Here is a 25,519-nt window from a genome sequence, read left to right as displayed (position 1 = left end):
CTCTGTGGAGGAACCAGGAAGAATTAGCTCACATCATGTCTGTCCTCACAGAGACAAACACCAGCTGAAGGTCCATGAAGTCCTGTTTGGATGAGGACAGTCCATCAGAGAACTGGTGGTGCTAAAGGTTTACTAGTCGTGCTGATCCACCGAGACGTACCCATGACCTCAGTGAGAGCTCTGCTCATTCACACATTCACAAGATCCAGTTCTGCTCCAAGAAAAGTTATGAGATCAAAAAGACGGACAACTGATGGAGACATGAAGCAGCTGAGGAACTCTGGACCATCATCAGGATCAGTAAGAGGAACTCTGGATCATCATCAGGATCAGTAAGAGGAACTCTGGACCATCATCAGGATCAGTAAGAGGAACTCTGGATCATCATCAGGATCAGTAATCAGAATCAGAATCAGAATCAGAATCAGAATCAGCTTTATTGGCCAGGTTCGAACATTGTCAAACAAGGAATTTGACTCCGGTATTATCGCTCTATGGTATTAAAGGTAAACAAAAAAACAAATGAACAATAGACAGATGTGGAATTTCTATGTACAGTATAAACATTTTAAACATTTTAAAGGTGCAGCAGTTTGAGGTAGTGAGAATAAGTATGACCTGTTTACATTTTCAGCAGACAGGAATTATGCAAAAAATACAAGATGAAAAATTAAAAATTGTACAAAAGAAATACAAAGTGAGAGGTGCAGCAGAGTGAGGCAACATGAATATTAAAGAGGGTGCTAGATGATTTATTTATATATTGATGATTTATTTACCGTATTTTCGCGACCATAAGGCGCACATACATTTTTTTTTTTTTTTTTTAAATGTGCCGGGCGCCTTATGAAACGGTGCGCCGTGTCTATTACCTGAATTACGGTAATGTAAGGCCGGCCACCATGAGAACGGTAAAAAGAGAAGGGGGCGGGTGAAGCCCCCGTGAGTTGCGACGTGAATGAGACTCCACTAAGCTGTTTAATGTGTAAACAGAAGATGAAGACTTTTAAGGATTTGCTTGATGTGTAAAGTGAAATAAAATACAATCAAACTAAGTTTTGCTCCCGCTCTATTTAAATAAGCACACTTGTGTGTGTGTTCTGCAGCGCGTGTGTGTTTTGCATGTCGGGAACCGAGGATGCAACAGCCGTGGGGTTGCGGGTCCGATCGCCGCATCCCCGGGGCAGATCCGGCTGAAATGGCGGTGCTTCTTCCCCGGGAGCCCCTGCTACCAGTCCATGTGGGTTCCTCCGGTCCCGGCCGGTCGGAACCGTCCACATTCCCCGGTTAAAGCCGCAGTGATGCGCGCTGCTCCAGCCCGACTTCTTGGTTCCCAAACGGTCCGATCGAATTTGCCTGGTTCCCGGCCGCTTTGGGAGAAGAGATTTCTGGGGTACGTCTCAGGTCGGATCAGCTTCACCCTCCGAGATTTTCAGCGAAATCTGTCGGTTACAAACCCGGTACCGGATCCCACATGTGCGTGTGTGTGTTTTCGCGGCGCGAAACACACACATTCTCATTTATGTGGTGCTTGCCTGCCACGCTGATGGACAGAAACTGTATGGGGATTTTTAAAAGAAAAACTGCATAAGACGTTTCCAGCCGGAGTCATTATAAGGGCAAATGAAAAGGGGTGGCTGGATGAAGGGATGATGATCAAGTGGCTGAGACAGGTCTGGAAATTCGACGCAGGACCAGGGACGCGGGACGCGGGACCAGCGCGGGGGAGCGGAGCGGGACCCGGGACCCGGGACCGCCGCGGTCGGGATCCGCAGCACAACGGGGTATGAAAAGTTTATTTACTCTTGTGCTTGCCTGCCACACTGATGGACAGAAACTGCCGGCTATGGTGATTTTTAAAAGAAAAGCGTTGCCTAAACAGACTTTTCCAGCCAGAGTGAAATGAAAAGGGCTGGTGGCTGAGACAGGTTTATGTGCGGCAACCCGGTGTTTTTTTTTAATTCTTTAATGCAGAAACAGAAGATGAACCTTTGAAGGGTTTGATTGATGGGAAAAGTGAAATAAAATATCAAACTAAGTTTTGCTTCCACTCTATTTTTAAATAGGCACTCTTGTGTGTGTGTTCTGCAGCGCGTGTGTGTTTTGCAGCGCACGTGTGTGCAGCTCCGTCTCTGTAGACGGCGCCTTTTGGGTCGGTGCGCCGTATGTGTGTTTTAAAACCAAAAATGACACACAAAACTGAGGGTGCGCCTTTTCACACGGTGCGCCGTATGGTCGTGAAAATACGGTATATATTGCACGTGTTTGGTTACTTGCTCTGAGACTGTTATTTGTGAGAGTTCATCAGAGCAACCGCTTGCGGGAAGAAACTGTCTTTGTGTCTGGAGGTTCTGACGCACAGAGCTCTGTAGCGCCGTCCAGAGGGGAGGAGTTGGAACAGGCGGTGACCCGGGTGTGAGGGGTCAGCAGAGATTCGACCTGACCTGCCCGTTTCCTGGTCCTGGACCGGTACAGGTCGTCGATAGATGGGAGGTTAGTCCCAGCTATCCTCTCTGCAGACCTGATTGTCCGTTGCAGTCTGTGCCTGTCCAGTTTGGTGATCCAAACCAGACAGTGATGGAAGAGCAGAGAACAGACTGGATTATTGCAGTGTAAAAGGTGATCAGCAGCTGCTGTGGCAGGTTAAACTTCCTGAGCTGCCGCAGGAAGTACAACCTCTGCTGAGCCTTCTTTCTGACGGAGTTAATGTGGGTGGACCACTTCAGGTCCCGGGAGATGGTGGACCCCAGGAACCTGAAGGAGTCTGTGGAGGAGACGGTGCTGTTGAGGATGGTGAGGGGGGGGAGTGGCGGTGGGTTTGTCCTGAAGTCCACTGTCAACTCCACAGTCTTGAGCGGGTTCAGTTCCAGGTGGTTCCGACTGAACCAGTGGACCAGCTGTTCCACCTCCCTTCTGTACGCGGACTCGTCACCTTCCCGGATCAGGCCGATGACGGTGGTGTCGTCCGCGTACTTCAGGAGCTTCACAGACGAGTCCCCTGAGGTGCAGTCGTTGGTGTATAGGGAGAAGAGCAGTGGCGAGAGGACGCACCCCTGGGGGGCGCCAGTGCTGATGGTGCGGGTGCTGGATGTGATGCTCCCCAGCCTCACCTGCTGCCTCCTGTCACTCAGGAAGCTGGTAATCCACTGACAGGTGGTAAGAGGAACTCTGGTCCATCATCAGGATCAGTAAGAGGAACTCTGGATCATCATCAGGATCAGTAAGAGGAACTCTGGACCATCATCAGGATCAGTAAGAGGAACTCTGGATCATCATCAGGATCAGTAAGAGGAACTCTGGACCATCACCAGGATCAGTAAGAGGAACTCTGGACCATCATCAGGATCAGTAAGAGCAACTCTGGACCATCATCAGGTTCAGTCCTCTGGAAGGTAAGACCTCCAGATGTGTCAACCAGAGGAAAAAGCTCCTGACAGGAGATGAAGATCTATGAGGAGGAAGCTCAGATCACCATCAGGTGATGGAGGACCACAGGGGTCCAGGACTACATGATCTACTCAGGAAGAAACATGTGGACATTTCCTAACATGAGAACTGATTTAAATACATTTAATGTGTTTAAATACATCTCACCTCTCTGAAGAAGAATGTTGGTCTCCTTTAAAGTTAATAAACCCGTCCTTTGAGTGGTCGCTCTTCAAGGACAAACAGCTGGGTTCATGTTCAAGAGATTCTGCTTTATGATGGACCCTGATAGAAGACAAAAGTTCTAAATATACATATTCTATTTATATGAAAAAGAAATGATACAGATACAAATATTTAGTCTATTAAAAAAGTATTAAACATAAATCCTTGGCAGCGTTTGGATACACTCACCTCTTTACAGCAGAACCTTGGTCTCCTTTAAAGTCAATTATCAAGTGTTTTGACTGGTCGCTCTTAAAGGACACACAGCTGGGTCCAGGTCCAGGTCCAGGTCCAGGTCCAGGTCCGGGTCCAGGTCCAGGTCCAGGTCCAGGTCCAGGTCCAGGTTGATTCCTGTAATAATGGTGTTTGGTGATGTGAGTCTTTAGCTCTGACATGCAGAAGAGTCAGGGACAGTTAGAGATGCTCGTCTCACCTCTGAGCTTTGCTCCGACTCTCATGTTCCCCACACAGAGAGGTTTTAGAGGGAGGAACTCCCTCCTCTCTGTCCTCACACTGGTCCATTCTGCTGAATTCACGTCCACATCAGCTCACACACACACCTTCATCTGCAGAGGAAACACACATCAGCTCACACACACACCTTCATCTGCAGAGGAAACACACATCACTGGTGTTGTACACATACCAACTGATCCTGCTCTGGTTTGTTCCTCTCTTTTTTTTTTGCTTCTACTGAGCGGTAGAGGTCACTTGGCACCATTTTTCCTTTTCTTTCTTTTTTCTTCAAAAAAACCAGGACTAACATGCTCTAACTAGCAGGAACAAGTGTGAAACAACAATGATGTGATTCTGTGAACACAGTTTTTACTGCAGAAACTTGAAAATCTTGTTACTGTAAATGTGAGGAGGCTCAGAGATTGATATGCAGAGACAATGTGCAAATATAAGGAGAGATTAAAGCTGCAAGCAGCGATGAACTGGCCCTCGCACCCTTGTGCACGTTCAGGCTGCAGTGGGAGCTTGTATGACTTGCATGTAGATTCTTCAGGCCTGGACATTTAGCGGATGAAACCACCCACGACTCTCTATATAAAACCATTCAAACGTTATGGCAGAAAGTAGGAACTATCAGATATCGACCAATCAGTTGAAGGGGCGGGGCTAATTTACTGCAATTATGTTCAAGGACTCAAAACCATGTCCGATGACACCACCCACAAGTCTTTATGTCAAAGCATTCAAAAGTTATTGCAGAAAATCGGAACTATCACATATCGACCAATCAGAAAAATAGGCGCGGCTAATTTGCACCAATTAAGGTGAAGGAGTCAAAACCGAGTCAGATGACACCACCCACAAGTCTTTATGTCAAACCATTCAAAGGTTATGGCAGAAAGTAGGAACTATCAAATATGGACCAACCAGATGAAGTGGGGGCGCGCTTTTTGGCATCTAGCGTTGCCACGGTAACAATTTTGACTTGAAGTAATGCGCGTTGTCGCAGGATGGAGACGCACATTTTGATGTATAACACACCTGGGTGCACGTTACGGTTCGGGCTGTATTAACTGCCGAAGGAATGGCATAAATTGCGCCAAAATTACACAATTAATTGAACATGGCCGACTTCCTGTTCGGTTTCGGCCATGGCGCCAAGAGACTTTTCTTTAAGTTGTGACATGATACAGGTGTGTAACGATTTTCGTGCATGTACGTCAAACCGTATTGTGGGGCTTGAGGCACAAAGTTTTCTAGGGGGCGCTGTTGAGCCGTTAGGCCACGCCCATTAATGCAAACCATTAAATATCACATTTTTCGCCAGGCCTGGCTTGCGTGCAAACTTTGGTGATTTTTGGGGCACGTTTAGGGGGAAAAAAGGCCCTCCTTTCGTCAGAAGGATAAAGAATAAAAATTCCTACAGATACAATAGGGCCTTCGCACTGTAAGTGCTCGGGCCCTAATAAACATGATGTATCCAGTGCAAACAAGCAATATGTGAGATGAGGTGTGATGATTGACAGAGTTCAGAGTCCAGAGTGCTGGGTAAGGGGGCGTTTGCTTGTCTCTGATCTGTGCAGCTTTGCTGCCTCAGGAGCTTTGGACTATAACGTTTTTTGCACGCAGCAAACCGATGACGGAAAGGAAAGGTCTTAACGCAAAGTTCTTCTTTTGTATGTTTACTTCACAAACTGAAAAGTCATACAAAATACAGAAGCAAATCCTTAACTTTTATAAATAAAATAAAGTATGCTGGTCTAAAGACTGTGTAGCTCAAAGGTTCAGTGACTTGTAAACTTTCACTGAGTTACCGTCTATTTATTCTACATACAGCAGCCAATAGAAATGCAGTATTCTGCTTTTTGTATAGTCACTGGTTAGAACAAATATAAAACCAAAGTGTTACAAAAGGTATTAATCAACTTAAACATAAATCACATTTATGTAAAATGGCTACAACAGATCAAAAATAAATCCGTTAAAAATATCGTCATCTAACAATCATGTAGATTTGTCTTCAGACACAAGAATGATCAAAGTCTGCAGTGAAAACCTTCTCCAACCATGACGGAGCAGAAACAAACTCCTTAGGACAAAGTTCAAACTTACAGTTTCTTCAAACAGTCCAAAGAGTTGAAGATGAAGATTCTGCAGTCTGAACAAAACCCACTGAGACGCAACTGAACTGATCCTGGAATGAGTCAGAGCTGCACCTGTGGAGGAGGAGGAGGAAGAGGAGGAGGAGGAAGAGGAGGAGGAGGAGGAGGAGGAGGAGGAGGAGGAGGAAGAGGAGGAGGAGGAAGAGGAGGAGGAGGAGGAGGAAGAGGAGGAGGAAGAGGAGGAGGAGGAAGAGGAGGAGGGACAGATATGAGGAGAATGGACAGGTAGGAGGAGGAAGAGTCTCATAAATAATCTGGCTGAACTTAAAAAATGAAGGTGACAATTTAGATTGAAGTGTTGTGCAACAAAGGGTGTGCTGGTTCAGTTATCAAAGAGTTATTAATGATTGTCGAAGGACAATCCTTAATAATGAAGTAGATTATTTCTCAAATTTAATTATCAAAATGAATTAATCAAAATGAGGCACCACCTGATGTAATCAGGAAAATGAAAACTAAACAGCAAAATCAGTCTCAGAGTAAGTTATTCTTTAGAATAACCGTGAAGGGAGGAGTTCGAACACGGACCTTTGCAACCAGCAGTTGTGACAAATATGTATAAAATAAACACAAACAACTGCGTGCGTGCGTGCGTGCGTGCGTGCGTGCGTGCGTGCGTGCGTGCGTGCGTGCGTGCGTGAGTGCGTGCGTGCGTGCGTGCGTGCGTGCGTGCGTGCGTGCGTGCGTGAGTGCGTGCGTGCGTGCGTGCGTGCGTGCGTGCGTGCGTGCGTGCGTGCGTGCGTGCGTGTGTGTGTGTCTCACGTCACGTCATGTGGACATATAGCCAAGATGGCGGACCACGTCACATCACGGGAACCAAAGGGAAAATGGCGGACAACGTTACTTAGACCAAAAGTAAAATGGCGAAACAACGCCACGTGAGCCTAACAAAATGGGGGACCCTTCACAACCAAACAAAATGGCGAGATAACGTCACGTGGATCTACCGTACATGTGATGGGCTGAGACAAAGGAAAAGATGGCTGACCAAGTCACGTGGTGACTGGGTCGCGCGCTGTTTAACTACAGGGAAGGTTTCTCTACCCCGGTCTCTCTATCCTCCCATGCAGCAGGACCTCTGCCACCTGGTCAAAAACAATCATCTAAAAGTGTCTGTAATGTGAGGTTTCATCAGTGTTTCAGAGTAAACCAGTTTTCTGTCTGGACTCTTCTGGACACCCAGACAGTTGAAGGACAACATGTCTTCTGTGTAACAGGCAGAGATTCTGTCCACTATACTAACGATGACTTCTGCAGTTTAAACCTGAAACTTTGAAAGCCCTAATAAATACACATACTTTGATCTACTTCGAAATCATGTTTAGTTTGCCATCTTGATTAGATTTGTGTTGAGGGGATAAGCTCTGCGACCAACACTCAGACTCCAACGCTGGGGGAGCTAAATAACAGGCTGGCAGTGGTTTTTGAACTCATTGGCAAGATGGAAAAGACCTTGGAGAAGTTGGAAGCTCGGCTTGGTGGGAATTGACCACAAATTGGTCTGTTTGGAGTCGCCATTGATGAACCAGAGACTTAAGGCAGATGGAAAATTACTGGAACCTGCCCGTTTTTCAATACAATTGTTGATTCTACAATCTGACCTTGACAGAGCAGCTTGGCCGGCTGCTCCAGTCACAATATCCCTGGAAGAATAAAAACAAGATGCTCTGCCCCCACTTTTTGCAGGATATGAAAAGAACATGCTCAGAGAGCATCCAAGTTCACTAAGAGAAGGAGTACTTTTGACAAAGTACTTGTGTGAAAAATACTGCCAGAACCAGCAGTGAGAGATATGTGATCTTTCAGGCATCTCAAGACATTTGAGTTTAGAGGCTTTGCTGGGATTTAAACCCAGGATCTCCTGTTTACTAGACAGGCACTTTGACCAACTAAGCTACAGGCCCTCCATGTTATAGCTCTGAAGCAGCCTCATGCCACCTCACTGTGCTATGTTTAGAGAACTAACATCTGCAACTTCTGTGTACAGAGCAGAATGGATCAGCAACAGTTCCTTTATACAAGAAAGCTACGTCTAAAAGGACACCATCATGCGATCATCTTGTCATAAGTGCATGCAGCTTGCTCAGTGCCCGTATGGGACCCGTACTGAGCAACAATAATCACCTCAATATTCATGAGGGCTGTTAAATGTGATTAGTTCAGTCTGCTTTCTACTGCTTAGGAAATGTTACATGAAGAACTTACTACACTGAGAAACATTGTAATTGTTGACAAACAGTTTCCTCTCTAACAGCGGAGAAGACTTTATCCAACTGTGTGAAAACCAGGAAATTGGATACTTTTTTTCCACAAAGTACTTGGTTTTAAACATTACAGGAGTTAAATCCTTACCTTTGTCTTCAAGAATTTAAAGGCTCTGCTGGGATTTGAACCCAGGACCTCCTGTTTACAAGACAGATGCTTTGACCAACTAAGCCACAGGGCCCTCAACACACGTCTTCAACTTGTTATAAAAACCCTGTTGACACAACAAGTTCATTCTACCTTTGGAGCAGCTTTATTTCACCTCACTGTGATATATTTAGTACACAAACCTGTTCCACTACTGTCCTGGCTTTATGTGAAGTAACAGAGCTATGAAGGATGGTAACTTTTATACTTACCATATATGGTTACCTGCCCTGAAAAGGGTTCAGTTAAAGCAGGTCTTGTGTGTTCCAGCAAAGATCTTTTTATATTTTATTATTTAAAAAAAGCACATTGGTTGTGGCAATAAAACAAAAAAGGAGCCCAATTAAAGAAAGGGGAAAGGGTTTATGGACTAGACCGTACCGGCTGACCTCTTGGCATGAAAGAGAAGCAAGATGTAGGTTTTCACCATTCACACATGCCAATGTTGGTCTTCAGGTAAAGCATTGTACTACAGTCTTGAAACTTTGCTACTTGGAGGAGAAAAACCACAAATTGCATAAATCACCAGGGCTTGTCCGGGAATTGAACCTAGGACCTCTCGCACCCGAAGCCAGAATCATACTACTAGACCAACATCATACCTGTCTAAATGTTTTTTTTTTATAACATTAAGGGGGAATAGAAATAGAAACTGAATGATGATCAATAACCTGTTGCACAGTTTCTGTAGCCTCTAAACTCAAATATCTTGAGATGACTGCTACTTGGAGATAAAGACCAGACCTGCACATTAACCGTGGAGGACTTCAGTGTGAGCAGCAGAGCAGTTTACTTCTGTGCAGCTCGTTACCACAGTGTTTCACATCACTGCTCCTCAGCACTAGAACCTTTCACTCGCTGGTGTTCATCTCACACCTGCACGTCTTCCTTTCACAAGCTGGTGTTCATCTCACACCTGCACGTCTTCCTTTCACTCGCTGGTGTTCATCTCACACCTGCACGTCTTCCTTTCACTCGCTGGTGTTCATCTCACACCTGCACGTCTTCCTTTCACAAGCTGGTGTTCATCTCACACCTGCACGTCTTCCTTTCACTCGCTGGTGTTCATCTCACACCTGCACGTCTTCCTTTCACTCGCTGGTGTTCATCTCACACCTGCACGTCTTCCTTTCACTCGCTGGTGTTCATCTCACACCTGCACGTCTTCCTTTCTCAAGCTGGTGTTCATCTCACACCTGCACGTCTTCCTTTCACTCGCTGGTGTTCATCTCACACCTGCACGTCTTCCTTTCTCAAGCTGGTGTTCATCTCACACCTGCACGTCTTCCTTTCACAAGCTGGCAGCAGATCCTACCTCAGACTCACTGAAGACGACCTAAAACTCCGCCTACATGAGGCAGGAGGGTTTAGTCTGAAACTTGTGATGATACCATCAGTACATCCTCTGGTACCACTGAGAGCATCTTTGAACAGAACAGCTTTTACCAGTCAACATCACCAGCATGATCGTTCTCTTCCTGAGCATTTATTTGAACACTGTTCTTTTTTCAGGTTCTTTATTCCCAAAAAAAGATGTTTATGTGTGGAGGAGCAGCATTTGGATCAGTAGCAGTTCATCAGGGTTTCCACAGCCCAAGAGGCCTAAAGGATAAGGCACTGGCCTCCTAAGAAAGGGATTGTGGGTTAGAGTCCCACCTTGGTTGGCAATGTTTAAAATTGTTCAATGCAATACTGAGTTAAAATCTTCACATCCTAATTTCAAACAGCAATGATGATTTGAATGGTGTGTTGATCCAAGGAGAAATCTAAAAAATGCAGGACAGTGTGACCTGAGGTCCAGGGTTGGGAAACACTGCCTTACTGAATGAACCTCAGCAGCTGAAATACTTTACTTACTATGCCTGTTGTTTCTGTTGTCAAACAAATTTCACACCTTGGGACATTTTAATGCCTTTTATATCTTTCATTTCTTTGATTAATTGTCTCTATCTAGGTCATGGTCTCTGCAGGGTCTCATACATATGCACTACAAATGTCTGTGTGCTCCATCACTGACAGCTCAAAGATAATGTTGTGCTGTTGAACTCTCATCAGTCACCGTGTGAGAGGAGAAGGTGAAGACTTGATCCAAACATGTGGAAGAATCATCTACAAATTCTTGTTCTGTGAGTTTAAAGGCTCTGCTGGGATTTGAACCCAGGATCTCCTGTTTACGAGACAGGCGCTTTGACCACTAAGCCACAGGGCCCTTTTCCCTCAACATTTTGACTTTTTTCTAAAAATTGTACTTCAACATTAATCTCTACTTTTCGACTTTTTGCTCGACATTTGGACTTTTTTCTCGAAGTGCATTATGAAAAAAAAAATCTTCCTCCTCTAAAACATTATTTTTCTTTTCTTTTAGATGATTGTTTTAATGCACTAACATCAGAAGCACGGCTACACTTATGAAGTTTGTTTGAAGTGTAGAGTCCAGGTTGTAGGTGAGCAGAAAGGAATCATCTCCACTGCTGTTCTGGTCACTGAGATGGATTTTACTGGGACAGACTGGTGACATCATCAATGACATCACATGTCTTTGATCACAGTCCAGGGTTAGATGAAATTACTTGTATTTATAACAATGTATCTGATGCATGTAATTGATTTGCCGATGGCGATGATAACATGTGCACGTTACCAAAGTTAGCAACACCGCCCTCTGCTGTTTCTATTGAAACGGAAACATTTTGCTGCAGTTTATTCCACGTGCAAAAAGCAACGTAATCTCAGGTATCTGAGCCTTCGAGCCTTCTGAGCCTGAACATTCAAATCTATCATCTATCTATCTATCATCTATCTATCTATCTATCTATCTATCTATCTATCTATCTATCTATCTATCTATCTATCTATCTATCTATCTATCTATCTATCTATCTATCTATCTATCTATCTATCTATCTATCTATCTATCTATCTATCTATCTATCTATCTATCTATCTATCTATCTATCTATCTATCTATCTATCTATCTATCTATCTATCTATCTATCTATCTATCTATCTATCTATCTATCTATCTATCTATCTATCTATCTATCTATCTATCTATCTATCTATCTATCTATCTATCTATCTGGTAACTCTGTGAAGTGACAGCAGCAGCGTCAGGATGACTGAGTGGTCTAAGGCTCCAGACTCAAGGACTGACTGTTTCCTTCATGTTCACTGAGGTTTCTGGTCTCCTTGTGGAGGTGTGGGTTCAAATCCCACTTCTGACAACATTTTTAACACATGCAGCCAAATGATGTGTAAAGTTCTTCCTGCTGGATGCGTTACATTTCTCAGTCAAAAGCGTTTGTAGGAACAAAAAAAGGCCGCTGAGGCCGCTTGCTGACGCGTCACTCAAAGAATGGGAAAAATAAAAGTCCGTTGAATTGGTGCTTAAACTGATCCAGGTTTATTGTAACAAAAATCACTTGGCAGCAATCGATTATTATAGTGCAAAAATAAACTAAACAATGAATATTTGCGTGGCTGAAGCAAAGCAAAAACGGTGACGGTCAACAAAAAATATATCAGCCTACAATATGAACGCTTTCGTTTGTCTTCCACCCGCCACCACACAATCAAACCAACCAACCAACAAATTAAAGCCACACCTATAAGGCCCAACGTGATGACGTAACACAAGTATAATTTCAACTTATCCATAACTTAAACTTAAAGTACCATTATAATTAAGCAAATCAAGAATGTTATTTTTAGCTGCTACAGCGTTACTGTGGCGACTCTAGACGCCAAAAAGCGCGCCCCCCCCTTCATCTGATTGGTCCATACAGAAAAAACTTTGTGCCTCAAGCCCCACAATACAGTTTGACGTACATGCACGGAAATCGGTACACACCTGTATCATGTGGCAACTTAAAGAAAAGTCTCTTGGCCCCATGGCCGAAACCGAACAGGAAGTCGGCCATTTTGAATTAATCGTGTAATTTTGACGCAATTTATGCCATGTCTTTGGCCGTTAATACAGCCCGAGCCGTAACGTGCACCCAGGTGTGTTATACATCAAAATGTGCGTCTCCGTCCTGCGACGACGCGCATTACTTTTCTCAGTCAAAAGCGTTACTTTGGCAACGATAGATGCCAAAAAGTGCGCCCCCACTTCATCTGGTTGGTCCATATTTGATAGTTCCTACTTTCTGCCATAACTTTTGAATGGTTTGATATAAAGACTCGTGGGTGGTGTCATCGGACTCGGTATTGAGTACTTGACCTTCATTGGCATGCATTAGCCCCACCCCTTTTTCTGATTGGTCGATATGTGATAGTTCAGATTTTCTGCAATAACGTTTGACATAAAGACTCGTGGGTATCACGGGTGTGGTTTGTTGAGGACCCAAGCGCAGGAGAGCAGGAGTTGCAAAAAACAGGATTTATCTACTAAAAAGAACCAAAAACACTGCAGAGCAGGATTAACAAAAACAAGAGAGCAAAAACCAAAAACCTGACAAGACACATGGAGGGAGGAAACAGTACGGACCGACATGGAGCATCTTCTTCTTCTTCTTCTCTCAGTTTATTGGCGGATCGCAAGCAACTTTCAGGTGCATACCGCCACCTACTGTACAAGAGTGTGTGAAATTATTTCATTTAGCCCGGTTTAAATTCTGTTTATCAGCCTAGTGTCTTTTAGGAAATGAATTAGTGCCTTTCTGGTGATTTCAACCCCCTCTCCCTCTGTTCCCAGTATCCCCTTCAAATTCCACTCACGTCCTGCCTCTCTCACTTTTTCCTGTAGCTGCTCTCTTTCTATTTTATACCTGTTACAGTGCATTAGGATATGTTCACCGTTTTCTTTTATTCCACAGTTCTCACATTTATCACTATCCCTTTTTCCCATTACATGCAAGGTGCCATTTAGTCCTGTGTGGTCCAGTCTGAGTCTTGTTATGACCGTTTCCTCCCTTCTGTTCCTTTCAGTATAATTCTTTGTTATTATAGACTTTTGTATTTTGTGATATCCCTGTCCTTTCTGATCTTCCTCCCACCTTTTCTGCCATATTTCCATTCCTTTCTTTTTAATTATTGCTTTACCTTCTCCTTTTCCTAGTGGAACTGGTAATGTTATTTCCTTATGTAGAGCCATTTTTGCTAGTTTATCAGCAGCCTCGTTCCCTGTTACTCCCTCATGTGCTGGTACCCAACAGAACTGAACATCTATGCCACATCTGTGTAATCTTAATAAACTGTGAGAAATATCGATGAGTAAGTCTTCTCTGCACGTTGTTGTTGATTTTATACTTTCTAATACCGTTATTGAGTCTGTGCATACTGTCGCGGCTGACGGCGACTGAACTGTGATTTTAACTGTTTTTATTGAAAACACTGTGGACAGTGAACTGTGTGCAGGAGAGCAATTCAACTGGGACTTGGCTGATAATTGCGCAGGGGTGGGTGTGTCTTCCCTTGTTGTGCTCTCTTCACAGGTGAAGCAAATCTTGCAATCAAGGCTCTCAGGTGGAGACAGCGGTGATAAAAAGGGGAAACAGATGCGGCGCAGCGGTTGAACGCACGGCAGAGAGACCGACAGCGCTGGAGGCTGAACGCAGAGGGAGATTCCTGCTTGCCTTCCTGGACGTTGAGAGGACCCCCGCTTGATCACCTCATTTGTTGGGAACATCGCTCTCTATTTTCTCACATAGAGGAACGGTCTACCCTGGAGCTTGAACACGAGTGAGTGTAACTTCTCATAACTCAGTCCACTGATTGCACTCTTTTCCTGCCTTCCAGCCTGGTTTGACTCGCCGACGCTGTTCCTTTCCTGAGAGTCTGCCGGACCACGCCCCCTCACCTGCCGGACTGATCCCACGTCTGTTTTCCTGGTGCGGGACGCCAGAGCTCCCCCAGCGCACACAGCCAGGCGCGCAGAGACTGTAGGCCCTGGGCGGGCCAGTACAGACTGTTGGCTCATTGTATGGCCACGGGTTTTTACCACTGACTTTTATCATAGAGTTTTACTTATTGTCCTTTATTATATTGTCTCGGCTGAGCATTTTTAATTCCTATTCTTATTTGTTTTAGGGGCCACTGACTGACATCATTATCTGGGGGATACGAGATTTGATTGTAGGGAGGGGGGTTGAAGGGGTTTGGGGCCACTATAGATGTTTCACGAGACCTGCTTTTAATGGTGTTTGCATGTGTTTTGGAAACTTATTGTTTGGTTACCATTGGCTAATGCCGTGATCCTTATTTGATTCTGATATTGGTTTCTTGCAGTGGTGTATCTAGGTCTCAGTCTAATTCTGGTGGCCAAGCTATTTAATTTGAGCCCCCTCCTCCCGTTGTTGTTTTTAATATTATTGGTGGCAGATCTTAACCCCCAGATTTCTTTTACTCCAGTGAGCCAAAAATATATTACTTGTTGTTCACTATTGAATAAAGTGTCGTAACCTTCCACCTGCTCCTGTGGTCTATTGGGGATCGAAAAGAACCTACCGATTGTGACACATACCACCACCTTATCAGGACTAACCTCTTCCACCCACTGTAACCCAATATAGACTGCCACCATTTCTGCTGTGTATACTGATAGTTGGTTGGATAATCTTTTAGAGACATTCACATCAAACTCAGGGATATATACACCTATTCCTACACAATCCTTTTGATTTTTTGACCCATCTGTGTAAATTTCCAGGTAGTTGTAGTAACTATTTCTCAGGTAAATACTTGCTTTACCGCCTACTTCGTTCATTCTCCATTCTTTTTTCCGTTCCAGTATGCTCATGTCTACTTTTGCTTCTGGGAATAGCCAAGGAGGTATGTTACTCATAGGTGTGTATTTAGTGAATTTTAATGTCTCCATTGCATATCTTCTCAACCTTTCATCCCTTGACCACCCAAACCCATGTCTCTGGAATTTAGAGTATTCCCAACAGTCCTTTATTGTCCTCGTTGTAAGGTTTTATTCCCCACTCCCTTTTAATCTTATCCAGTATGTAAGTGCCAGTTTATCCCTTCTTAAATCCAGTGGTGTCTCTCCTGCTTCTATTAATATTGCGTTTATGGGTGTTGACCTAATGGCTCCTATGCAAATTCTCAGTGCTCTATACTGTAGTCTGTCTACTTTTTGTAATGAAGTTTTAGCTGCTGCTCCGTAAACTATACTGCCATAATCTATTGTTGACCTCATAACTGCCCTGTATATGTCAATTAATGATTTTTTTTATCTGCCCCCCAGTCACAGCCTGCTACAGCCCGTAGTAAATTAATAACCTTTTTGCACTTTGTTGCCAAATGTTCAATGTGTGCTTTCCATGTATATTTGTGGTCTAGATATAGGCCCAGGTACTTGAACTCATTCACCCTCTCCATCGGCTGATCATAAAGTGTTAACTTCTCAATGTCTATCTTACGCTTGTTTGTAAAGATCATGTAACATGACTTGCTGGTTGACATTTTGAACCCCCATTCATACGACCACTTTTCCACTTTTTCTATTGCTTTCCTGATATTCCTGCAGACATGTGACACATTTTTTCCCCTCATCCATATGGCCCCATCATCTGCGTATAGCGCTGATTCGATGCATCCATCTAACTTTGTAAAAATGTCATTAATCATTACATTAAACAGAACAGGGCTGATTGCACTTCCCTGGGGAATACCATTTTCAATTTTATAATCTTTAGAAACTTCTGTTCCAACCTTGACATTAAATTTCCTGCCTGTTAAGAAGTCCATAACCCAGTTATATAATCTCCCTCCAATACCCATTCTACTTAGTTTGATAAGCAACCCATCCCTCCACATGGAGTCATATGCTTTTTCTATATCAAAATATACAATTATTAACTCTTTCATTTTCATTGTCTTTTCTACTTCATTACTAACTCTAACTAGAGCATCCATTGTGGATCGTCCTTTCCTAAATCCACTCTGAGAATTATTAAATAGCCCTCTCTGTTCCAGAACATATGACAGCCTCATAACAATTATCTTCTCCATCCATAAGTGAGACGTCAAGGCTATGGGTCTATAGTTACTAGGATTATTAGGATTCTTCCCTGATTTATTAAATGGCAATATTATTGCTCTTTTCCAGCCACTGGGCAGAGTTCCCTCCCTCCATATTTTATTAAACAGTCTCAATACCATTTTTAAAGATTCCTCTGGTAGCTGCCGGAACATGGCATAACATAACTGGTCCTGTCCTGGTGCTGTATACCCTGTACCTTGTAAGGCTATTTTAAGTTCTGGACTTGTTAGGTCCATATTCAACGTTGACATGTCATCCTCTTTCTTCTCTCTCACTTTCTCATTTTCTCTGAATATGCGGTCTTTCTGCTGCCTGTGTAATTCACCAATGTGCTCCCCATTATGAACTGCAGCAAATGCTGTACCTAATACATCAGCCTTCTCTTTGTCTGACACTGCCATTTTCTCCCCATCTACTAGTGCTGGTATTAAAGCTGACTTCCTTTTCCCACTCATTCGCTTGAGCATAGACCATACATCCCCCAGCTTGACCCCTCTGCCTATGGTGGCACAAAAATCTCTCCATGTACTCTTTTTAGTGTATTTAATGATCCTACGAGCCACTGCCTTTTTCCTTTGATAATCTATAATATTCTCTTGTGATAAATTTTTCTTCAGTGCTCTGAATGCTTTGTTTCGTTCTTTAATTGCTCTGCTGCATTCCTCGTTCCACCACGGTACCACTTTCTTCCTGCCCTTTGTAGTTCTTTTTGGTATGCTCAGGTTTGCTGCATTTAGAATATGTTCTGTAATCTGATCCGTGCACTCCTCTATGTCTCCTTCTAGTGTAATCAAATGTACTGACTCTTTACAACACATCTTAAATTTTTCCCAGTCTGCCTTAACAAAGCACCACCTGGTGAACGTATTCCCTTCCTGAAGGCATACACTTGTATTTACAATAGTTAGCACAGGGAAGTGATCACTTCCTACGGTTGAATTATTCTTAACATACCACTCACACGCATTCACCAGTCTATCTGACACCATTGTCAGATCCAAACATGACATCGTACCCCTGTTCACATCCACTCTTGTACCTATTACACTGTTAAGACATACTAAAGACCTTTCATCCATCATTTCTTCCACTACATCCCCATTGTTATCCGTGTGAGTACTACCCCATAAACTGCTGTGTGCATTGAAGTCTCCACACCATATTTCTCTCTTAGCTACGATCCCTGCCAATTCCTTGAAGCTTTCAACAGTTAAGTTTCTACATGGATTATAAAAGTTAATTAACTTAATGTTTCCTTCTTCTCTTGGGCTATAAATTTCTGCTACAGTACATTCAATATCCTCAGGGGAGGGAATCTCCCTATAGGCCAGTCCATCTTTGAAAAAAGTAGCACACCCTCCTCCATGTTGGTTATTTCTATCATGTCTTATGGAACTGAACCCTGGAATTATAAAATCTAGCTGGGGCTGTAGCCAAGTTTCCTGTACACAAATAATATCTGGAACTGTATCTAAATCATGTATGAACTTTTTAAATTCTTGTCCGTTTGCTATAAGACTTCTTGCCTAACAGGAAGTGATGTCATCAGTGACCAAATACCAAAATAAATCGTTCTTTTAAACAAGTTAAACTTATAGCAGATTACTACATCATTTGTAATGAATACCAACTAATTATTTAAGAGACAAATAAATAAGAAACAAAAGAATGCCTTAGAGGCAGCACACTCCCAAGGCCATTTCTGTCCTCCGGTAAGGCAACCATTAGAATCCAGGGTGGAACACCAGGGGGATCTAAATAGGGCTCACAGAGAACTCCCTGTTGTGTTACCTCGGTAGCACATGTACTAAAATTGGAACGATACAGAGAAGATTAGCATGGCCCCTGGCGCAAGGATGACACGCACAATCGTGGAGCGTTCCCAATTTTTCCTTTCATCCTGAATGTTTTAGATGCCACGCTTTTTTAAATGATCAAATATTGTGTGTATTATTGAACTCCGTACCCTCCGTGAGGGTAGCTAAACCAAAGTGACCTGTAAAGAATGAATGTGAGTTAGGAGACCAGATCTAACTATCTGAAGGCTGTATAACCACAGAGGGACTTGAACCCTCAATCTTCTGATCCGAAGTCAGACGCCTTGTCCATTAGGCCATGTGGTCCACGAGTTGCTCCTCTGAGGTGACCGAGACGTTAGGATGACTTACTTCACACAAAGGCAGGACAGTAGTGGAACAGATTTGTGTACTAAATATATCACAGTGAGGTGAAATAAAGCTGCTCCAGACGTAGAATGAACTTGTTGTGTCAACAGGTTTTTTATAACAAGTTGAAGACGTGTGTTGAGGGCCCTGTGGCTTAGTTGGTCAAAGCATCTGTCTTGTAAACAGGAGATCCTGGGTTCAAATCCCAGCAGAGCCTTTAAACTCATGAAGACAAAGGTAAGGATGTAACTCTTGTAATGTTTAAAACCACGTACTTTGTGGAAAAAAAGTATCCAATTTCTGGGTTTTCCACACGGTTGGATAAAGTCCTCTCCTCTGTTAGGGAGGAAACTGTTTGTCAACAATTACAATGTTTCTCAGTGTAGTAAGTGCTCATCAGTGAACTGTCGTTGGCTGACCGTCACTGCCGGGGTTTTTGAGAAAGTTTTAAACCAGTCAGGAGTGCGTAGAAAAAGAGAGCTCTGTTCATTCAAATGTCAATTATCAATCTTCTCCAAGTCTATGGTCTCTTTTTAATAGGATGCCTGTCTGGTGATCTGCCAGGCCCGTTAAAGCTTGGTTGTGTTTCCTTGACGTGCATAAAGCTTGTGCAAGGTTGAAAAATGGAATGGCGACCGCCATCCAGCACATGGGTCTTGAACGTGTTAACGGTCGGCTTATGTACGTTACCCAAGCACACCTCTCCTATCACCACTCAGCCCAGATCCAGACGTTGGGCAAAGGGAGCATCATGTGGTCCGTTTATCTGCCGCCTGACCTTGTGTGCTCTGAGCACGTCTCTTCCGAGTAGCAGAAGTATTTCAGCCTCTGGGTCCAGCTCTGGAATGTGTTTGGCAATATGAAGGAGATGAGGCTGGTGCAAAACTGCGCAGGGTGTTGGAATCTCCATCCGGTTGTTCGGGATCTCAGGACACTCAAGGAGTGGTGGAAGGGACATGGGGACTTTGCTATCCAGTGACTCGATTTGGTATCCCTCTGCCTTCTTGCCATATGTTTCTATAATGCCAGAGCAAGTTCTGAGATGATACCGAGAATGGTTTGCTCTCCACACTGAACACCTCGAAGAACTCTGGTCTAGCTAAGGAACGATTGCATAGAGACATCTGTTTTGTGTACTGTGATGGGTTTGTTGGTATTAAAGTTCTTCACAGTGAATGTATCTGGTTTTGCGAGGGCCGTGTTGTTGCTTTGATGAAAGAAGCTAGGGTAATTTTGTTTCTTTGCCTCATTGCACACAAAAGCCCAAAAATAGTCAAAGGGAGGGAAGCGGCCGTGGTTGTCTTCTTTGTACCATGACCCAGACGACACCCACTTCTCCTGAAGCCCATATGGGAGCTTGTCCACAATTGGTCCAATTCCACAGGAGGTGTCGAGATATGACAAACCTGTAAGGTATCCATCCTCCTTGGCGCCTTGTATCTCCATAAGCAGATCTTCAAGTTTGCGCAACTTGGTGTGATCCTTGGCTGAAATCTTAGGAAAACTGTCCAACCGCTGAAACAGTGACTGTTCAATTATTTCAGGGGCAGCGTAGCAATCATGTAGTCTCTCCCGGGCTTTTTGTAAAGCCAGGTTGGGATTTTTTACATGCACTGAGCGAATGCGTCTCACCTGTTTGCCAGACTCTTTTCCTAGCCATTTGGTCATGAGGTCCAATTCTTGGATTGCTGTGAGATGCACTTCAGCTGCTGCATTGGTGAATGAGGACTGCCATGCATGAAAATTCTCTGGCTTATCATTGAATTGGTACAGTCCTGATGTAACAAGATCTCGTCGTGCCAAGTACTGTGCCAAGGATTCTGGGAGAGATGGTGTGATAGCTGGAGGTTTACTTTGGGGAGTGTGGTACTGAGCGTGTAAGTTTATGGGAGAATCTTCCTTTTTGACTTCAGATTTTGCCTCAACTCTGGTTGGCTCAGGTAGGTTTGATTCTGTAATGTTCACAGTTGGTCGCCATGTCTTGAAGCTGTCATGTGATTGTGCAGGTACTGGAGGTTTGACAGGTGGATCCGGTAACTGTGGGGAGGAAGACTGATTTTGAAGGTCAATCTGAGTTTGAACATATTCGCTGGTGCGTTGTATTCGAACCTTTTGTGATTCGGATTTTCCATTTTCCATTATGGCATGTATTTCTGCAGCATCTTCCCACACCTGTGCTTCCACCATGGCTGCATCTGCTTCTCGATGTAGCATTAGCACTTCCAACTCTGTGTCTATCCTAGTTGTTCCAACTGATTTTGAGCATCTCTTGTTATCCTTTCTGCTTCTCTGGCAGCCTTTTCCATTTTCAGTTTAGCTTCTTGGTTAGCATATGATGCTCTCACCTTGGCAGCTTCGGCTTTAGCTCTGGCGCGGGCCACACTTGATGCCGATGACTTGCTGCTCCTAGAACTGGATACAGACGACTTGTTGCTTGCTTACATCTTGACTCCACTTAAACATCAAATGGTGCCTTTTCACTGTAGTGTTCTCGTTCAGTGTGTTGAAACTCCGACTAAACACCAAGTTAAACCATCGCTAATGAAGACAGAGTCGTAGTAAGGTTGAGCGTTTACTGTCACACTTCTTCATTAACATCGTGGTGAAAACTGTGAATAAAACAATACAAAATATTCTGTTTTTAACTAAATATTGCATTGTACATGAATTTAAACATGAATTTACATCACTCTATGCACTTTAAGTAGAAATTAAAATGTTTTTTAACATGTAAGTAAATGTAAATAAAACTTCCTTTTTTAACCGTTCATCAAATGTAGTTTTTTAACAAAGCATTACTATTTATGTTTTTTAACATCTAAACATTTAAACATTAAATATAGGAATTTACAGTATTTCCTCTATGATGTTTTCTAGCAGACGGAAGCAGATTATATTCAGAGCATGCACCACATGTCTGCCACCATTTTCTCAAGAACAGGAAGTGCCTAACAGGACGTGATGTCATCAGTGACCAAATCGAAAATAAATCGTTCTTTTAAACAAGTTAAACTTATAGCAGATTAATCCATCATTTCAAACTGTAATGAATACTAAATAATTATTTAAGAGACAAATAAATAAGAAACAAAAGAATGCCTTAGAGGCAGCACACTCCCATTAAAGGCCATTTCTGTCCTCCAGTAAGGCAACCATTAGAATCCAGGATGGAAGACCAGGGGGATCTAAATTGGGCTCACAGAGAACTCCCTGTTGTGTTACTTCGGTAGCACACGTACTAAAATTGGAACGTTACAGAGAAGATTAGCATGGCCCCTGGCGCAAGGATGACACGCACAATCGTGGAGCGTTCCCAATTTTTCCTTTCATCCTGAATGTTTTAGATGCCACGCTTTTTTAAATGATCAAATATTGTGTGTATTATTGAACTCCGTACCCTCCGTGAGGGTAGCTAAACCAAAGTGACCTGTAAAGAATGAATGTGAGTTAGGAGACCAGATCTAACTATCTGAAGGCTGTATAACCACAGAGGGACTTGAACCCTCAATCTTCTGATCCGAAGTCAGACGCCTTGTCCATTAGGCCATGTGGTCCACGAGTTGCTCTTCTGAGGCTACTTTTGCGCCCTGGGTGAACTGTCCAACATTCAGATAAATCAATCACCGCTTAGGAGGCAGGTAACCATATATGGTAACTATAAAAGTTACCATCCTTCATAGCTCTGTTACTTCACATAAAGCCAGGACAGTAGTGGAACAGATTTGTGTACTAAATATATCACAGTGAGGTGAAATAAAGCTGCTCCAGAGGTAGAATGAACTTGTTGTGTCAACAGGGTTTTTATAACAAGTTGAAGACGTGTGTTGAGGGCCCTGTGGCTTAGTTGGTCAAAGCATCTGTCTTGTAAACAGGAGATCCTGGGTTCAAATCCCAGCAGAGCCTTTAAACTCATGAAGACAAAGGTAAGGATGTAACTCTTGTAATGTTTAAAACCACGTACTTTGTGGAAAAAAAGTATCCAATTTCTGGGTTTTCCACACAGTTGGATAAAGTCCTCTCCTCTGTTAGGGAGGAAACTGTTTGTCAACAATTACAATGTTTCTCAGTGTAGTAAGTGCTCATCAGTGAACTGTCGTTGGCTGACCGTCACTGCCGGGGTTTTTGAGAAAGTTTTAAACCAGTCAGGAGTGCGTAGAAAAAGAGAGCTCTGTTCATTCAAATGTCAATTATCAATCTTCTCCAAGTCTATGGTCTCTTTTTAATAGGATGCCTGTCTGGTGATCTGCCAGGCCCGTTAAAGCTTGGTTGTGTTTCCTTGACGTGCATAAAGCTTGTACAAGGTTGAAAAATGGAATGGCGACCGCCATCCAGCACATGGGTCTTGAACGTGTTAACGGTCGGCTTATGTACGTTACCCAAGCACACCTCTCCTATCACCACTCAGCCCAGATCCAGACGTTGGGCAAAGGGAGCATCATGTGGTCCGTTTATCTGCCGCCTGACCTTGTGTGCTCTGAGCACGTCTCTTCCGAGTAGCAGAAGTATTTCAGCCTCTGGGTCCAGCTCTGGAATGTGTTTGGCAATATGAAGGAGATGAGGCTGGTGCAAAACTGCGCAGGGTGTTGGAATCTCCATCCGGTTGTTCGGGATCTCAGGACACTCAAGGAGTGGTGGAAGGGACATGGGGACTTTGCTATCCAGTGACTCGATTTGGTATCCCTCTGCCTTCTTGCCATATGTTTCTATAATGCCAGAGCAAGTTCTGAGATGATACCGAGAATGGTTTGCTCTCCACACTGAACACCTCGAAGAACTCTGGTCTAGCTAAGGAACGATTGCTCTGGTCATCAAGAATTACGTAGGCTTTGATGGCTTTGTTCTTGAAACCCTTGGGATAAATCTTTACAAGGCAGATCTTAGAGCATGAATGACCCCACTGACCTAGGCCACACACTTCAGTGCAGCTTGTCGTAACATCAGTCACGTTAGAATAATCTTCACCCTCCCCGCCATTCTCTTGTGGATGTGGAGGAGCGTTGACGCTCTGAGGTGATGGGCCAGGATGCATGGCTGCATCATGATAGGTGCTGTCACATTCAGAGCACTTCACAGAAAATTTGCAGTCTTTGGCAAGGTGGGAGGTCGAACCACAACACTTGAAACATATTCCTTTCTCTTTCAGGAAGGCCTTTCTGTCCCCGAGGAGTTTGTTTCTGAATGTCCTGCATTTTGTAAGCGGATGCGGTTTGTTGTGTAGTGGGCAGTTCTTGTTAGGGTCGTTGTTGGTCATAGAGACATCTGTTTTGTGTACTGTGATGGGTTTGTTGGTATTAAAGTTCTTCACAGTGAATGTATCTGGTTTTGCGAGGGCCGTGTTGTTGCTTTGATGAAAGAAGCTAGGGTAATTTTGTTTCTTTGCCTCATTGCACACAAAAGCACAAAAATAGTCAAAGGGAGGGAAGCGGCCATGGTTGTCTTCTTTGTACCATGACCCAGACGACACCCACTTCTCCTGAAGCCCATATGGGAGCTTGTCCACAATTGGTCCAATTCCACAGGAGGTGTCGAGATATGACAAACCTGTAAGGTATCCATCCTCCTTGGCGCCTTGTATCTCCATAAGCAGATCTTCAAGTTTGCGCAACTTGGTGTGATCCTTGGCTGAAATCTTAGGAAAACTGTCCAACCGCTGAAACAGTGACTGTTCAATTATTTCAGGGGCAGCGTAGCAATCATGTAGTCTCTCCCGGGCTTTTTGTAAAGCCAGGTTGGGATTTTTTACATGCACTGAGCGAATGCGTCTCACCTGTTTGCCAGACTATTTTCCTAGCCATTTGGTCATGAGGTCCAATTCTTGGATTGCTGTGAGATGCACTTCAGCTGCTGCATTGGTGAATGAGGACTGCCATGCATGAAAATTCTCTGGCTTATCATTGAATTGGTACAGTCCTGATGTAACAAGATCTCGTCGTGCCAAGTACTGTGCCAAGGATTCTGGGAGAGATGGTGTGATAGCTGGAGGTTTACTTTGGGGAGTGTGGTACTGAGCGTGTAAGTTTATGGGAGAATCTTCCTTTTTGACTTCAGATTTTGCCTCAACTCTGGTTGGCTCAGGTAGGTTTGATTCTGTAATGTTCACAGTTGGTCGCCATGTCTTGAAGCTGTCATGTGATTGTGCAGGTACTGGAGGTTTGACAGGTGGATCCGGTAACTGTGGGGAGGAAGACTGATTTTGAAGGTCAATCTGAGTTTGAACATATTCGCTGGTGCGTTGTATTCGAACCTTTTGTGATTCGGATTTTCCATTTTCCATTATGGCATGTATTTCTGCAGCATCTTCCCACACCTGTGCTTCCACCATGGCTGCATCTGCTTCTCGATGTAGCATTAGCACTTCCAACTCTGTGTCTATCCTAGTTGTTCCAACTGATTTTGAGCATCTCTTGTTATCCTTTCTGCTTCTCTGGCAGCCTTTTCCATTTTCAGTTTAGCTTCTTGGTTAGCATATGATGCTCTCACCTTGGCAGCTTCGGCTTTAGCTCTGGCGCGGGCCACACTTGATGCCGATGACTTGCTGCTCCTAGAACTGGATACAGACGACTTGTTGCTTGCTTCCATCTTGACTCCACTTAAACATCAAATGGTGCCTTTTCACTGTAGTGTTCTCGTTCAGTGTGTTGAAACTCCGACTAAACACCAAGTTAAACCATCGCTAATGAAG

At 43.8% G+C, this 25,519-nt stretch overlaps 2 protein-coding genes and 10 non-coding genes across 13 annotated transcripts in view; 5 read left to right on the top strand and 7 right to left on the bottom strand.

Moving 5' to 3' along the window:
- The window catches only part of LOC133452321 (NLR family CARD domain-containing protein 3-like), a 674,416-nt gene extending 668,105 nt beyond the window's left edge, over positions 1-6,311 (bottom strand). The window contains exon 1 of the mRNA XM_061731568.1: positions 6,220-6,311. The gene's annotated coding sequence lies outside the window, so the exon portion shown is untranslated. The remainder of the gene's footprint in view (positions 1-6,219) is intronic.
- LOC133452317 (NACHT, LRR and PYD domains-containing protein 5-like) overlaps positions 1-25,519 on the bottom strand; it is a 203,948-nt gene that overhangs the window by 19,456 nt on the left and 158,973 nt on the right. The gene's annotated exons all lie outside the window — the stretch shown is intronic.
- trnat-agu (transfer RNA threonine (anticodon AGU)) lies at positions 8,100-8,173 on the bottom strand. The gene has a single exon. It is a non-coding gene; the product is annotated as a tRNA-Thr (tRNA).
- On the bottom strand, positions 8,642-8,715 carry trnat-ugu (transfer RNA threonine (anticodon UGU)). Its single transcript has one exon. It is a non-coding gene; the product is annotated as a tRNA-Thr (tRNA).
- trnat-cgu (transfer RNA threonine (anticodon CGU)) lies at positions 10,818-10,890 on the bottom strand. Its single transcript has one exon. It is a non-coding gene; the product is annotated as a tRNA-Thr (tRNA).
- Positions 11,792-11,906, top strand: trnal-caa (transfer RNA leucine (anticodon CAA)). The gene is made up of 2 exons: positions 11,792-11,829; positions 11,861-11,906. It is a non-coding gene; the product is annotated as a tRNA-Leu (tRNA).
- LOC133453199 (U6 spliceosomal RNA) lies at positions 18,457-18,563 on the top strand. The gene has a single exon (XR_009783323.1). It is a non-coding gene; the product is annotated as a U6 spliceosomal RNA (small nuclear RNA).
- trnar-ucg (transfer RNA arginine (anticodon UCG)) lies at positions 18,723-18,795 on the bottom strand. Its single transcript has one exon. It is a non-coding gene; the product is annotated as a tRNA-Arg (tRNA).
- trnat-ugu (transfer RNA threonine (anticodon UGU)) lies at positions 18,981-19,054 on the top strand. Its single transcript has one exon. It is a non-coding gene; the product is annotated as a tRNA-Thr (tRNA).
- LOC133453216 (U6 spliceosomal RNA) lies at positions 22,053-22,159 on the top strand. The gene has a single exon (XR_009783338.1). It is a non-coding gene; the product is annotated as a U6 spliceosomal RNA (small nuclear RNA).
- Positions 22,319-22,391, bottom strand: trnar-ucg (transfer RNA arginine (anticodon UCG)). Its single transcript has one exon. It is a non-coding gene; the product is annotated as a tRNA-Arg (tRNA).
- Positions 22,667-22,740, top strand: trnat-ugu (transfer RNA threonine (anticodon UGU)). The gene has a single exon. It is a non-coding gene; the product is annotated as a tRNA-Thr (tRNA).

The sequence above is a fragment of the Cololabis saira genome, chromosome 10, assembly GCF_033807715.1.
Source record: "Cololabis saira isolate AMF1-May2022 chromosome 10, fColSai1.1, whole genome shotgun sequence".
NCBI lineage: Eukaryota > Metazoa > Chordata > Actinopteri > Beloniformes > Belonidae > Cololabis > Cololabis saira.
This window is presented reverse-complemented; position numbering and strand designations above follow the sequence as displayed.